At 31.8% G+C, this 15,191-nt stretch overlaps 1 long non-coding RNA gene and 1 pseudogene across 5 annotated transcripts; one reads left to right on the top strand and one right to left on the bottom strand.

Annotated features, from left to right (window-relative positions):
* Positions 1–1,646: 1,646 nt before the first annotated feature.
* LOC106313097 lies at positions 1,647–15,191 on the top strand. 5 transcript variants are annotated; one of them, XR_001264303.1, is made up of 7 exons: positions 1,647–1,834; positions 1,927–2,089; positions 2,239–2,362; positions 2,460–2,544; positions 8,841–8,987; positions 9,241–9,340; positions 12,463–12,753. It is a non-coding gene; the product is annotated as an uncharacterized LOC106313097 (long non-coding RNA). The 5 variants fall into 5 exon arrangements; XR_001264301.1 differs by lacking the exon at positions 12,463–12,753 and adding exons at positions 9,874–11,707; positions 11,864–12,023 and having other exon boundaries at positions 2,239–2,544; XR_001264302.1 differs by lacking the exon at positions 12,463–12,753 and adding an exon at positions 15,172–15,191 and having other exon boundaries at positions 2,239–2,544.
* Positions 3,012–7,169, bottom strand: LOC106313094 (annotated as a pseudogene).

Consider the following 15,191-nt stretch of genomic DNA (forward strand, 5'->3'; position numbering starts at 1 on the left):
TTTTTTTTCGGTTGTTGTATTTATAAATTCAAAACTTATTTATATCAAAAATATTTCCGTATTGATTTTATTTTTAAATTTTAATTTTATTAATAAATTAAATAATTTTAATTATTTTTTTTAATTCTGTAAAATAATAAAACGAAGTGAATTCGTAGCTAATTTACAACTTATTTGCGTGGAAGTGTACGAGGAAGATTGAACGAGTACTTTACGAGGTATTATTTTCGAGGTATTTACGTTTACTTTACGAGGAAATACTTTCGAGATAAATACGTGTAGTTTACGAGGAACTACTTTCGAGGTATTTACGAGGAAATTACGTGAAATATTTACGTTGTCTTTACGACGAAATATGGTACTTCATCTTTACGACGAAACGTTTTCCTCGCTAAGTTACGACGAATTGGCGAGGAAATATGCGTTACGACGAACGAGTAACGATGAAACGTGTTTCCTCGCTAATTCCTCGTAAACCCTCTTTTACGACGAAATCACGACGGCGGTATAAGTCTTCTTGTCATTTGAATCCAAACCATGTAAGGACAAGCTAAAAAAAGATAGTTTCTAGTTTCATTCTTCTCCCCACAGCAAACATTCATGTTGAAATCTCCAACCCCTCGTACGATTTCCAGTAGATATCATGATAAAATTAAATGTCATAAATATCATGATAATTATATATTAAAAATATTTTTTAAAATAATAGTATATATATCAATAGAATAGTTTAATGTGTATTAACTATCTTAAATATCATGATAAATATATAAATATCAAACACAAATAATATTAAGTAAACTAATGACTTATCCTAAAATCATGAAAATAATGACAAGTAATTAAATTAACTAAAATCATGGAGAATGTGACAAGTAAGTAAATTCACTTCTCAAATAATAGTACAGATTATACATTTTTATTGTTAAAATAATTAGTTAGACTTTTCTTTATTAAACATATTATGACTAATGTTAATTCAGTTTTAATCATGTATTTACACACAAAAACATAAAATCATGTATTTTACTATAATTTTGAACAAATGTTATAAAAATATCTATACTAGTATTTATAAATTTAAAATACTACAATTTAGATGATCATACTTTTAATTAGATTAAAAACTATAGAAATAATACAAACTAGCCTTTGACGGGTGTATATTCTATATAATTAAATGTTTTTGTTTATTGTAAAAATATAATTGTGTTTCATAGATTATCTATTGTCTGACATTGGTGTATCTTTGTAATTTTGTGTACTGTCCATTTCTTAACTATCAGGTTGTATACTTCTTTTATTGTATCTTTTTAAATTTTACTTGGTAACATTTGACATTAAAATGTTTAATAATAGAGTATTTTGTTGAGAAAATATGTGTTGTATAAAATTATACTATAAATGTAGTGAGTAAAACTTTATATTTAAATATTTGATACGTATCTTAAAAGAAATATTTAGACAGGAACAATATTAACTAAACATTTTTATAGACAATCTATAGCAATTATATATAGCAAGCCGAAATAAATAAATTGAATTGGGCATTTTTGTTATGAATTATAAATAGGAAAATCATATTTAAGAAAAATGATATTGGACCTTAAACATTCAAGGAAGCCCATAAAACTATTATTTCCGGGAAAAAACAGAAAAAATGTCTTGTACGTCTTTTTTTTGTTCCCGTAGAAAGTTCTGTTTCTTCAATCTATCTCTTTGTCGTTGCCGTTCGTTTTGCTGGCGAGAAGTGCACAAACAGCTATGAAGTTTTCACTTAAAGGAGAGCCAGAGTCTAGATCTACTGATGACTACTGGAGATTTTGGGATACAGGTTCGACTTTGTATATTTAGGTTGAACTTGATTTTGAAACGATTAGTTGTTCTAATCTTTATTCTGTGTTATGATTTGTTAATATCCATCAGAGGTGTGTAATACCAAGAACGTTAAATCGGTTAAATCATGAAGAAAAAAACCTCAGCCCCTTACATATTGGTTAAGAATCAGGCTGAACTTTGGTTTGTTCGCGGATTCCAAATAATTATTGCGAGGACTGGTCTCGATGTGAGATCTTTATTACTTCCTAAGGTAATTCTAATCTACGATTTTCTGTTTAAAATTTTTTTCCAGATTTTTTATTGGAGAAATCAAAAATCTTGAGCTTTAAACAATCGTAGATTAGACTGAGCTTTGTCAAAAGCTAGACTGTTTTGTAATATAGACAAACAACTCTGCAGGGAGAAACTAAGGGACAGGGGACATAAGTGATCTATAGAAAAGCTCAGGCAGAGACATGGTGAAGGAGAGAGAGATAAGAAAATGTTGTAACATCACATAGCAAAGGGAAGGCACACTAACCGTGTAGTAAATCTTAAATGGATGTATTCTTATTTAAATTCATTCGATCATCATTTAGTACTATGATCATATGCTGATTTTGAATTTTTTTGTGTTGCAGTATATTGGACGTGGAGAGAACCACTACCAGTAATCAAGATGCAAAGAAAAATGCCAACTTGTCTGGACAAGAGTCTTTTTCTAAGGTTAGTAATTACTTATCTATTGGAAGTATTTCGTAGGATGATAAAGTAGGACAGTGTAGAATAAGGAATTAGATTATAGAACCATGGCTTAAGTTTCGATTTTTGTTTTTTACTTGCTTCAGTGATGTATATAAGGGTTTATGTTAATGATTAACTTATATAACAACAGATTTTTTGGAAATAGTTTTAAATCACAGCAAATAATTCTCACAATTGTCGAAATCAAAAGAATAACAATCTTATTGAATAGAATTATTGGAAATCAAAACTAATGTTGTTTATATAACTAAAAAATATCTTTGTGAAAAAATAAACATTCTTCCACCATATATCAATTGTGAAGGCCTGAAATCTGCAAAGAACATAAGTGAAATAAATTATGTCGCATGACCCCACGGTGTACACAAGAAAACACATAGAAATATTTTTTTTTTTTAAAGAACTCATCCAAACACACTCGTATAAGACATCAAAATGATAGAAATTCACATACCTTCTTTCACATTTGTTTAAAGGTTGTCGAAAACTTCTTTGAAAACTACATTCATAGTCTTTTTCTGAGGTTTGCCATCTTCGTCTAAAATCAAAATCTTCAATCCCTTTTTTGAAGTGACTCTAGAAACAGCCACATATAGCTGACCATGTGAAAAGACAGGTCTTGGTAGATAAAGACCTACTTCAGACAGCGATTGTCCTTGACTTTTGTTGATTGTTATTGCAAAAGCCACAGCGAGAGGCAGTTGCCGTCTCCGCATTTTGAAAGGCAATCTGGTGTCTGATGGGGTTATCAGCAATCTAGGAATATCAACTATTTCCCCAACCCTTTCTCCTGTTATAATCCTAGCTTGAACCATAAAATCCATTAGCTGAGTGACTTGCAGTCTCGTCCCATTCATTAAGCCATCAGTAGGCACTATGTTTCTCCCTTTAGTCTAAGACTATGATTTGGTAAACCAGAAACCTTAATCGTGTTAAGAAAATCAGGACTAAGAGCTTCATTGTTTACAGAACTTGTATCAGAGGGATCAATGCTATCAGCACTGTTATAAATTTTTTCCTCACCTGAAATGGAAAACATATATTAGGAGAATAACATCTAAACATAAAATGGCAAATTAAAAGATTCAGAAAAAATTTACCATGTAGCTTATCCAACATATATTCATTAACTCTATTAACATCCTCGTTAGTTGGACAAAGGATAGCTCTCTCTTGAATAAATTTCGCCTCTTTGTTTTCATGTAGTGAAGTTGAATCGCCATATATCGCTTCGCTGATTGCTTCTATAGGATTTTCATTTGAGTCGGTAATCAAAAATTCAGAGGGGATTTCTATCTCTTCCTCACCATCATTAGGCTCTGAAAGTTTACCATCACCAACTTTTAATATCCACTCTGAAAATTCCTGAAGATCCTTTGACTCGCCTGCTGACAATCCAGCTGATAGCAATATCATATTTTTGGTGAGCTTAAGCACTTTGCAGTGTTCCCAAAGATACGATGAGTTCAGTGAGGCCACAACAATTTCAGCTCTACCAGCACCATTCATAACATGCAATACCTGCCTAAAATCACCACCAAAAACGACAACCTTTCCACCAAATGGCTGTGTATCGTGTTTTCCCACTATATCGGATAAACTTCTATCCAATGCTTCAAAACAATGCTTTCTCATCATAGGTACTTCGTCCCATATAATAAGTGATGATGCTTTCACTAAATTAGCATGGTCAGGTCCGTGCTTCATAGTACATGAGGAAAACTCATCTGGATTTAGGGAAATACCGAATCTGGAATGAGCTGTCCGATCACCTTGCAACAACAATGATGCGATGCCACTTGAAGCCACATTTAGAACAATATCTCCTCGAGATCGTATAGCTGCAGAAAGCAATTTCCAGAGGAAAGTTTTGCCAGCTCCACCAAAACCACTAACAAAAAACATTCCACCATCTCCTTTATTAACAGCCAATGGTATCTGCTCATATATCTCTCTTTGCTCGCAAGTCATCTTCTGAATATCTCTTGCAAGAGTTTCTAACAAAGAGGGACGAAAATAGCTGCGTTCGTCTAACACCAAGACATTAGAATCCTGGCTATTTGTCCTTGGTAATTTAGGCATAGATTCAAACCTTGTTAGAGAAGTACCATTTCTTTTCAATATTTTTTCTATCTCTAGTAAACCATACTTCTTTTTCTCGTCATCACTCAGAATTAGACCTACAATGAAAAAGGAAAGGACAGGAAAGCTCAGTAAATTAGTTTATAATACACGTCATATCATGTAGCATTCTAGATTGATTCCTGCAAAAATTAAAAGCACACCTGGTCTGTTAAAATTTCTTCTCCTGTTGTGCTCGATATCTTCTCACAAAAACTGCCAAGTGTTTTCCCATACCGTCTCTGGCTTAGACAAATTGTTACTCATAAGCATCATAACAAACACTTTCCGTAGCTCACTTGCTGTGCTTTCAAAACTTCTTCTTACTATGTCATCAATGTACTCCTGATCATCATCTAATAACCCACGAGCATAACATGCATCTTTGTAGCTCGGATACAGAACACCTTGATATGTTTTAATGTCATCATAACTGGTGGGTCCCTTGACAACATTCAATAATACACGCAAGAAATAAGCAGCTTCTTGGGTCCTAGGAGCATAATTAATCCGGCCTAGAGCAAATCCCCGCTTCCGTCTTTTGAACTTCTTTGACGTTTTATCGTAAGTAAAGTAGTTTGGAATCTGAGCATAGGTTAATGTTCTTGCAAGATCATCAATTTTACACAACTCAAACCAAGCCAAGAACATTGTATTTTGAATGAGCTTCCGGCTGACCACTGCTTTCAATTTATCTTTCCCTTTGAAAGTAACAACTTGCTTGTCGGGGAGATGAAAACTAAGCTTCTCAACAGCAGTAGATCAATAGTCAATAGGAAATTTGAAGACTCTCCACGTTCCTTCACATGTCGAAACATATCTGCATACACAAAATGGTAAAGATCAAATTCGAAGCTTACTTGAGTAAGTGGTAACCGGAAAGAATCATAATGTTTAAGTACCTGCAATCGAAGAATTCCTTGAGTTCATTCCTTTTCTTGTCAAGCTTTTCCTTAGTAAGCTCAACATCTCCTAACTCACTTGCAACAATATTGTCTGGGGGTTCAACAACAACTGTGACACGATCCTGTCCTTTATTGATGTATTTGAATAAATACTTTATAGAACCAACTTGGTTGCACCACTCGACGTTAATATGAGCTCTGTATAGAAGAGATAATTTCCAGTTATAAGGAATGACATATCGATTGTCACATTTCACTCCATTCTTCAGAACATAGTTATCTGACTGTTGACGCCTTCTGTAAACCGGAAACCCTTCTTTATTGATAGTGGTCTTCTCAGCAAATGATTTAGGATATGACTTAGAGCAACGGCCATTCTCCATACATGGAGAATTAGTATTAGCTCGTCCACATGGGCCATGAATCATCATATCTTTAATGACCTCATAAAGTTTTGGTTCTTCCTTTTTATTAGGAATCTCTGCATAAATGATGTTGTCAATATCTTCTGTTGTAGGAACCTTTATCTTCTTCATGAATAGGAGAATGTGAGCATGTGGTAAACCACGTTTCTGGAACTCAATTGTGTACATAGCTGTTCCAAGCAAAAAAAAAAACAATTAGTCATCTGTTAAAAAAATTCACACGTATGGAAGAACAATCAAACTAAAACACAGTCGAGTTTGTCTTACATGAGCGTGTCTCTCCCAGAATATTCTTCTTTGTCAAAGAATCCATCAATGAATCAAGTTTGATCTTGAAGATCCTACAAATAATGTCTGATCTGTCTTCAGCCTTAAGCTTCCTTGCCTTAACATATCTTGTGATCTCTGGCCATTTGGGATTACATGTGAAAGTGACGAAAAGATCTGGAAATCCAAAATTCTTACATATTGTCATAGCATCCAAGTAGTTGTTCTTCATATATCTAGGACTCCCTACAAATGACGCTGGTAATGTAAACTCTGTTCCTTGCTCATCATATCCACTTTGCCTACATTCTCAGACTCTTTAATGGAGTCATAACTATCAGATCGAAGAGAAGGTTGGTTTAACTTCAAATATCGCAGTCGATTAGACTCAATTGTTGTGAACGCATCCACCACAAACTGCTGAAATAGCCTTCTAGAATGTAGGAGAGCATGAGACTCGTTTTTACGTTCATGTAGTCGAAAGGCAAAGAATTGCCTCATACTGATATTAGGCTTCTTGTGTTTTTTGTCTTCTCAGTTGCTCCTTTCTTAATACCCAGTCTGAATCCATCTTCTCCATACGTAAACAAAAGAGGATATTGAAGTGCAAGATAAGAAGCATGAATCTCGTTTATCCTCAGCAGTTTCCCTAATTTTTGTTGTAGAACAATATCCCTTTTGTCCATATCAAAACTAAAATCACCAGGAATCAAGGCATCAACCTCTGAGGCCGTGGGTGTGTTATATGTCATTCCATCCTTCGATCTCTCACTAACAATCCTCATATGAAAAGAATTTTCTGGATCTGTGTTAAAGCGGTCTCTTGCTGATATAAACTTTTTTACATATGGATTGACTTCATTCAACATCTTCATCAATGTCTCAATAATATCTTTCTTGAGATTATCATTTTTCTTGTCCACAAAGTTTTGTTTACCAGAGCTGTAAGATATAGTTAAAAACCGCCATGTTAGTTAGAAAAATGGGTCAAAAAGCGGGTCAGAAGGTTTATTGTTATACCTTAAACATTTAGATATGTTTTCAACTTCATTATCTGTGTCCACTATGTATAGCTGTCCAAACTTGGGGTCACTTCCATCAGGTCAGGTTAAATTACCTAATAGATGATAATTTTCTCCTTGTAGCTGAAACATATCAGGGCCTCTACCCTTTTGAAAGACCTCTCAACTCTTCCACCAAGGGAAGTGAAGGAAAAAACCATATTGTAAGGTCTTATATGTTTCTGGAAATGTCTGCTTCTTGGTTCATTTCCTTCCAAGAGTTTTTTTAAAACTGATGGTGGTTTTTTCAATAAAGGCAGTTGGACTTGACCTTGCATACAACATAATGAAAATGTAGGTTTCTTTGCATTTCTCCGCTTGTTGAGTCTTTCTCCATACCACATGATAGCACCACAATGACCACATTTGTAGTCCGGATCACCTTCATCTAAATAGTCTGCAAAATTCAAAATGAAAACATAATCTAAATTGTTTTCAAATATAGGCAACTTTATATGTGTTCTTGTATATCAAAAAAATTTGGGGTGGTTACCATTTTCATTAACATATGACTTACATGGTTTAGAAACCTTTACAATTTCATCAGGGCGTTCTGAATTAGGCGCATTATTAGTGATAATCATCCTCTCATCCTCTGCTTCAGAAACTATAGGATCATCTAAGTCAGATTCCTCATTTTCTGTATCAGTATTCTCTTGGGAAGAACATTCAAAAACCTGATCATTATCCTCATCAACTATCCATGTATGTAAAACAATTAATTAATCATATAATGTCCAAAACGATTAAATTACACCATTACAAAGAAAACACCTAAAAATGTTGCTACCTCCGAACAAATCATTTCCCACCAATTCATCATCTTCTTCTATGGTCTGAGTTGATGCATTGAATGTACGTGCTAGTTTTGGTGTTCTTTTATTTGGCAAATGTGATATATTAGTAATGTCTTTTAGGACATTCCATGAACTTTTGAGTTTATGGCCTCCCTTGGATTTGATTGATTTGAAGCTCCTCTCATTTAGATCCTCTGTTTATTTCCAATGCAAGACCATTGAAATGAGTATTTGTTTGAACAGGTGAGACCAAATGTAAATAAAAAATCTAAACAAAACTTACTTGTTATTGAGGTTAAGCAACTGCTGGGCGTGGGGGCATATGGCAGTCTGTCTTTGATTAAATCGAGACCTTGCAAAGATAATCAAATCCAACAAACCAGTTTTTGACAAAGGACAGTGTGTATTTTCTTTATATAGGAAAAAAGTTATTTTAGGTGAATGACTTACCAAGGACTAATCTTCTCAAATTCTTTGGTGTTTGTGGTGAAAGAATGCTTATTTGTTGATATGGTGGAATTGTGTAGCTTGGAACTTGGTGACCTTCTATGGTTTCCAACAGTCGAAAATAAATAGAACTTAATGGAATATCCTGATTTGAGATAGATTTAGAACAACTATGATTCTCTTCAAGGTTAGGGATCTCATTGAAGGTTTGTGTTCGTTTTTTTTTTTTTGCAGTGTCAACTCCCAGTCCTACATTTCCTCTTTTCCGGTTCATCATATGAGGAAAACGATGTGCGTGAGAGTGCTCTCTATGACGAAAAGGATGAGAAAAATCTTGCGTAAGAAAGAGGCGTTGTCAGGATGACAATAAACTCTTTTGAGGTAAACTCATATTCTTGGTCCCAAATTTAAGATTGGCAATATATTGTTGGCTCAAATTTAGGAAAATCGTTTAAGTAATGAAGTATATTTACGAATTTAGTTATATATTTCCGGCTGTTTTAATTGATTGTTGTATCCATTCAGAATAGATAAAATATATAATTATTACAATCAGTTATTATAGTTCTCTAATAAAATGGTGCCAATATAAATGGTTGATATAACTAAGAATTGTTTTGATTTCTTTGATAAGCAATCATGTTGTTGGAGATTATAAAGAGATGTGATAAGAAGGACATTAATATGCAAAGGTGATAGCGTAACAGATTCGGCGAATATCAAAGCTGAGACAGGTATGTTCTTGGTATATTATATCCTTAAAATTAGATAGTTAGAAATCAACTAAGTCATAATAGAAAACAATAGAAATCACTGTAAAACATTAAAAGTAAAAGAACATATTAAAAATATTGAAAGGAGCAAACGTTTTTCTATCCAAACAGCTTAATCGGTTTTTGCATTTTCCTGTTTGATCACTTTGGTGCATAGTTTCTTGGAAGTGGATGTTAGGTCAGGTAGATCAGCATCATCTTCTTTGCGTTTTGAATATGGAGTTTTAGGATCTTCAGATGAACTTGAATCCAACGGCAACACCTAAAACCGTAGAAGTTGCGATTTGGTTTTAAAAAATAAGCTAAGAAAATAAGAAGAATTGTAAGATAATCACAAATACAAGTTTTTTTTTAACTTACAACACCAGATGACATTGTAGAAGAAGTTGTTACCATTTCCTAAATTGCCTCAGAACCACTTTCAATGCTTAGAACCTTATCTCCAGAACAAACTTCTAAAACCAAGGTGTCTGATCCACTTGTGACATTTTCAGAGTTGATAGACACCCCAAAACAGAAGGACTTTCTCACCAAATTACGGATAGGTTCTGGTAGTATCTCTGGATCTTCTATCTATTAAAGTTTTGAAACCATTTGTTAGTTTTAAATTGCACTAACGTGATATGCTAAAAAATATATATCAAAAAATACCTCTGCATAAGAGCCATCTCATAGATCATCAGCCTCAACACCAACAATGGATGTTGCAACAGAGCCTAGTAACATTAGCCTACATGTCTATGTGTCATCTTTCACGACCACATGGAGTTTGAACCTTATAAATCACAGAAAAGCGATTGGCAAAATGTATGATATATAAAAAATTAAAAACGTAACACATGTAATTCGATTGTAAACACTTACTTGGGGGAAACATTAGTCACATTAGCATTACAAATTTCACAATGGAACTTTGGATTGTCAATTCTCGTCATCTGTTCATAATCAATATTTGGGAGCTTATTGACTTTTTTGCTGTGACGTTTACTCCCAAAGTAAAACCATGCCCAATCAGTGTCTATTGCTTCAATCGTGCATATGATTTTACAAATCTCCACCTGCATATAAGTGTTTTTGTTGGACCAAGAAAGTGATGTCAAACTTAAATGCAATAAACAATCTCAGAAAATCAAATTTAGACAGAGAATTCAATGAACAAACCATTAAGTGATTACCTGAGTTGCATCAATGATTTCTGAAATCAGCTTGATCTCTGCATCATTCCAATCATATTGAATGCGTTTACCATCTTTCTTTCCAGTAGATTTCTCAACCGTAGCTAGTTGTAAATGATCAGCTGACAGACTACAAAATGATGAATCATAAGCATCAATCAGTAACACGTTAGTGTAAACAATATAAAATAAAAACAAATAGGAATATACCTTTCAGTTAACTTTAAAACTTCTGGTTCTGTTGGATTGAGGTACAGGCGTGATGCATCAAAGGCGTTTGTGATTTGTACCTCTCCTAGTACAGACAAAGTTTTAATTTAAAAACATATGGAGTAAATGATATGAAATAATCATAAAGTTTAAAGTAAAATACCTCTAAAGAAGCTCAAATTGGCAAACCGTATCAAACAAACAAAAGTTCGATCATCACATTTCTCAATAAAAGCTTCTAATTGCTCAGCATAAGTTCCCCAAAGACAACATGCAAGATCGTTTCCTCTGTTAAGTTATAGATTAGTAAGACTTTTTTTAAAACAGAAAAGTAATGTCTAAAATTGAGGAAATCAGAACATACTGTGAATCAACTAAACGAAATTCGACCATTTTTCTGTCTTCTCCTTGTGCCTTGACGGTAATGATATCCCCAAGGTCATGAACTCTCCCTATCACAATCTGTTAAAAACAGAGTAATTTATATTTTCCCCATTTATAAAATGTTGTCGGACAACAAAACTGTTTCAAGATAAAAAAGATTGTAATAGATAAACATAGTACCTATAAGGTAAACAGCCTCTTTTTGTCTGTTTTTTCAATTGATTCATAATTGGACAGAGACAGAAAGATACGATCATCAGCTAAATCCGACCCTCTTATCACAGTTTCATCTGAGATACCCATCTTGTATGGATGGCGTGTTGTTCGATATTTGCCACCAGCTGGATTCATTTGTACATTTTCAATGACTCCCCATTTTTCTAATGGTATTGCACGTTGAACTTTGGCCATGTGTGTTCTTTTGCAAGAGGCCTGGATTTTGTTTCCCTAACAAAAAAAATTGGTAATATTAGTTTAGATAGTTAAAGCAGTAACCCTCAATATAACAAACATATAGAAATAATAATTTACCCATTGGTCTGCTAAAACCATCTCAAAGGTATCTCCAAAAGGTATGTTCTGCCTCCACGGATTTTGTTTCCCTAACAAAAAAACATTGGTAATACTAATTTAGATAGTTAAAGCAGTAACTCTCAATATAAAAAACATATAGAAATGATAATTTACCCATTGGTCTGCTAAAACCATCTCAAAGGTATCTCCAAAAAGTGTGTTCTGCCTCCAGGAATGTAAGCACTTAACTTGAACTCGCCACTTATTTTTGAATGGTCTGAGTTTTGTGAGAGGATGAAAAGTAGCAAGGGTCGACATTTTTAGAGGAATTGAGTCGAATGATTTGGTTTTCACGTAATGGGGAAAGAGATATATATATATATATATATATATATATATATATATATATATATATATATATATATATATATATAGGTAGTGAGTAAATTTAGGGTTAACGCCACAAAACCAATTAAGATGTTGGTAGTTGTGATTTTTTTTTTATCATTAATAGAGAATATACGGATCGATTTTGTTCCCAAAATTGTTTTGCTTGTTATGGAGTTACCATAATCACAGGGTTGTAGATATTTAATGAGTCGACACTAAACGTGATTGACAAGATTACAATAACTTAACAATCTTTTCGTATTTGATTGACATCGCTATTGTTATGGAGAATGCTTAAAAATAGGAATAAATTTGGGCAAGTATATTCGTTTAGTATATTATCGATTTGTTTAAGTTAACTTTGGTTATTAATAATGATATAACTTATGATCTACACATTGATATTGTCAGGATTAATTGACTCGACAATGACATGGAGTTGTAGCGATCAAAATTGGGGTTTTGATTCTGCATACCAACATAAACCAGAAAATTATCTAAACCGATATTAGATGTTTAAGTGTAATTCTGGAAAGCTATGTAGGAGTGTCTCTATTGACTCTATAGATTCAGTAGACAAAGAGATGAACTAAGGTAGTATCACAATTGAATTCGATGTTGTATGTTTTAGAATTTAGAATGACAATAACGATGATTAAGATGGTTTTGTAATGTTCTGGTTTACTACTGTTTTTTCAATTATATCTGTTAGTAACTATTTTAAATGATTGGTAGGATAGTGGTATCTATTCTATTAAAATATAATCATTCTGAAAAAATCTACTTATACAAGGTTGTTAGACCCTTTCACTAGACTATTAATATTTTGGTCATATCTTAAATTTATACTAACAATATATTACCATATATTTCTTTAACAATGATTTAATCAATTTAATAGGTGATATAACAAGATTTCCTAAATTTTCTAAGATTTGCCTTAAATAAAATATTTTAAATTTTTGTGACATGAATCAAAAAGCCATCCGTGATACTTATATATTTGCCGATCATATCTACAATATAGCCTAAAAGATAATTAGCTATATATTAATTAATAATAAATAATACTCATTTCTTTCATGTAAACAAAACATTGTGAGATTCACGAGTGGACTATCATTATTTAAACACATGACATATAGACTATGCAATCAGAAAATATTTACTTACGGTTTTAACAATTTATGGTTCACGACTTCACATGGTTTTGACTGGTAAAGCTAAAAATACACATATCAGACCTACTGAATACACAAGTTTAACAATATTATTTTTTTGTATTTGTATATAATCCATGGAGTTTATATTAAAATGATTTACAGTTATATATTTGTCAACCTTAGAGCAGTGTCCCTAAATGTGTATATATGTAGAAGGATAATCCTAAACTCTAAATCCTGAAAATAATAAATACATATAATAGTGTATAAAATATATGGTCAGTAAAATTTTGTCTACCTAATATGTTTACAAAATGGTTCAACTAATTTCCCTTAATAAAATGGTTCAAACAATATAGGTTCGTTAATACTTCACATCCACGCAAGGTGCAAAACCGCTATAACAATCACAAATGCTTTCATCTGTTAAATAGTATAGATATTCTTAATACTGAAAAATGTGAATCACTCAAAAATGTGAATAAAAATGTGAATTATTAATACTGAAAAAAACTGAATCACTCAAATATTCTTATAAGAAATATTTAAATTTATCTGAATTATCTGATATTTCATCCAAAAATAAAAATATGACTTTTACCTGAATTATTTAAGATTATGGTTAAAGCGAGAACCAAACCAGAACCGAATTGAACTCAAGATTTTAACAGGTTTTTAAAATTGGTATCTAAAACAAAATAAAAACCAAAACAACTAAACTGAAACCAAACTCAAACTTATAAATAACTAAACAGTTCCTATATTTCTTGAATAAAAAAAATCAAAAATCAAAAATCGAATCGAAACCGAACTAAAACCTTAAAAATAACTGAATCGAAACCGAATGCATAGCTTTAAACATATTAGTGAACTAACAAACAATAATTTTATCAATAAAAAAAATCCCGCGCTTTTAAGCGTGGGTCAAAATCTAGTGATGTTAATTATAATTGGATGGTTTACTAATACAGAAAACGATGGTCTTGGTTTTACTAAATAAATAAATACGCTGAGTTTTAACTCTAGTGGCATAGAGTGGTAATTTTTGTGGAAAAGTCAGGACTATATACAAAGTGTACTTCAGTCTTAATAGTTTAGATATGCTTCTTTTTTTTTTGAACAAATATGCTATTTATTCATATAATGATTCCGGTTATAGTTGATGTTGTTATGTTTATAAACTAGATGAAATATATTAGTTTATAAAAAATAATGCATATGGGTTAATTAATTGAACTATTCTATTGTGATTATCATATAACCATCTTTGTTAAATTTTGAATTTTAATTATAAAATTATAAAATATATATCAATATATTTTGTTTGATAGAAAATATAAAATATTTTAAACCAATACAATACTGATTAAACTACATCATGTAAATTTTACATAATTAAAATTATAATTTAAAATTATCAGATTTTTAAATAGGTTGCAGTTTTAACTAGAGAAATTGCCTAAAATACCACATTTCTAATATCATTTTTCATGTTTATCTTAATTATTTTTATCATCACGTTTAGGCAATTTCCCATTAAATATTACTTTCACACAAGAAAATGCAGAATATACTTTGCAACCAAAACAATTCTTTTATTTATAAAGTAAACTAAATATATTTTAAAAAAAATTATACAAATATAATTTTATAAATAAAATAGAATTAAAAAATATTTTAACATTATTTCTGATATAAAATATATATATATATATACTCTGCATTATAGATTTTGTGAATGAAAAAAATGTAATTCACTATTCCATTAATAATTTCAATTTTTATTTCATTCATCATTTCATTTTCTACTCCACAAATAATTATTCCTGTTATTCAGAATATTCCTTTTTAAAATAATCAGTTACAACCTAACCTAGATGATGTAATTTTTTTTCATGGATTATATTTAGTTACTTAGGCACGTATATCTTCATCGTCAATTTTTTATACTTTATAGAAGTCGTAGACGGCATGAGA

Source organism: Brassica oleracea, chromosome C9 (genome assembly GCF_000695525.1).
Source record: "Brassica oleracea var. oleracea cultivar TO1000 chromosome C9, BOL, whole genome shotgun sequence".
Classification (NCBI taxonomy): domain Eukaryota; kingdom Viridiplantae; phylum Streptophyta; class Magnoliopsida; order Brassicales; family Brassicaceae; genus Brassica; species Brassica oleracea.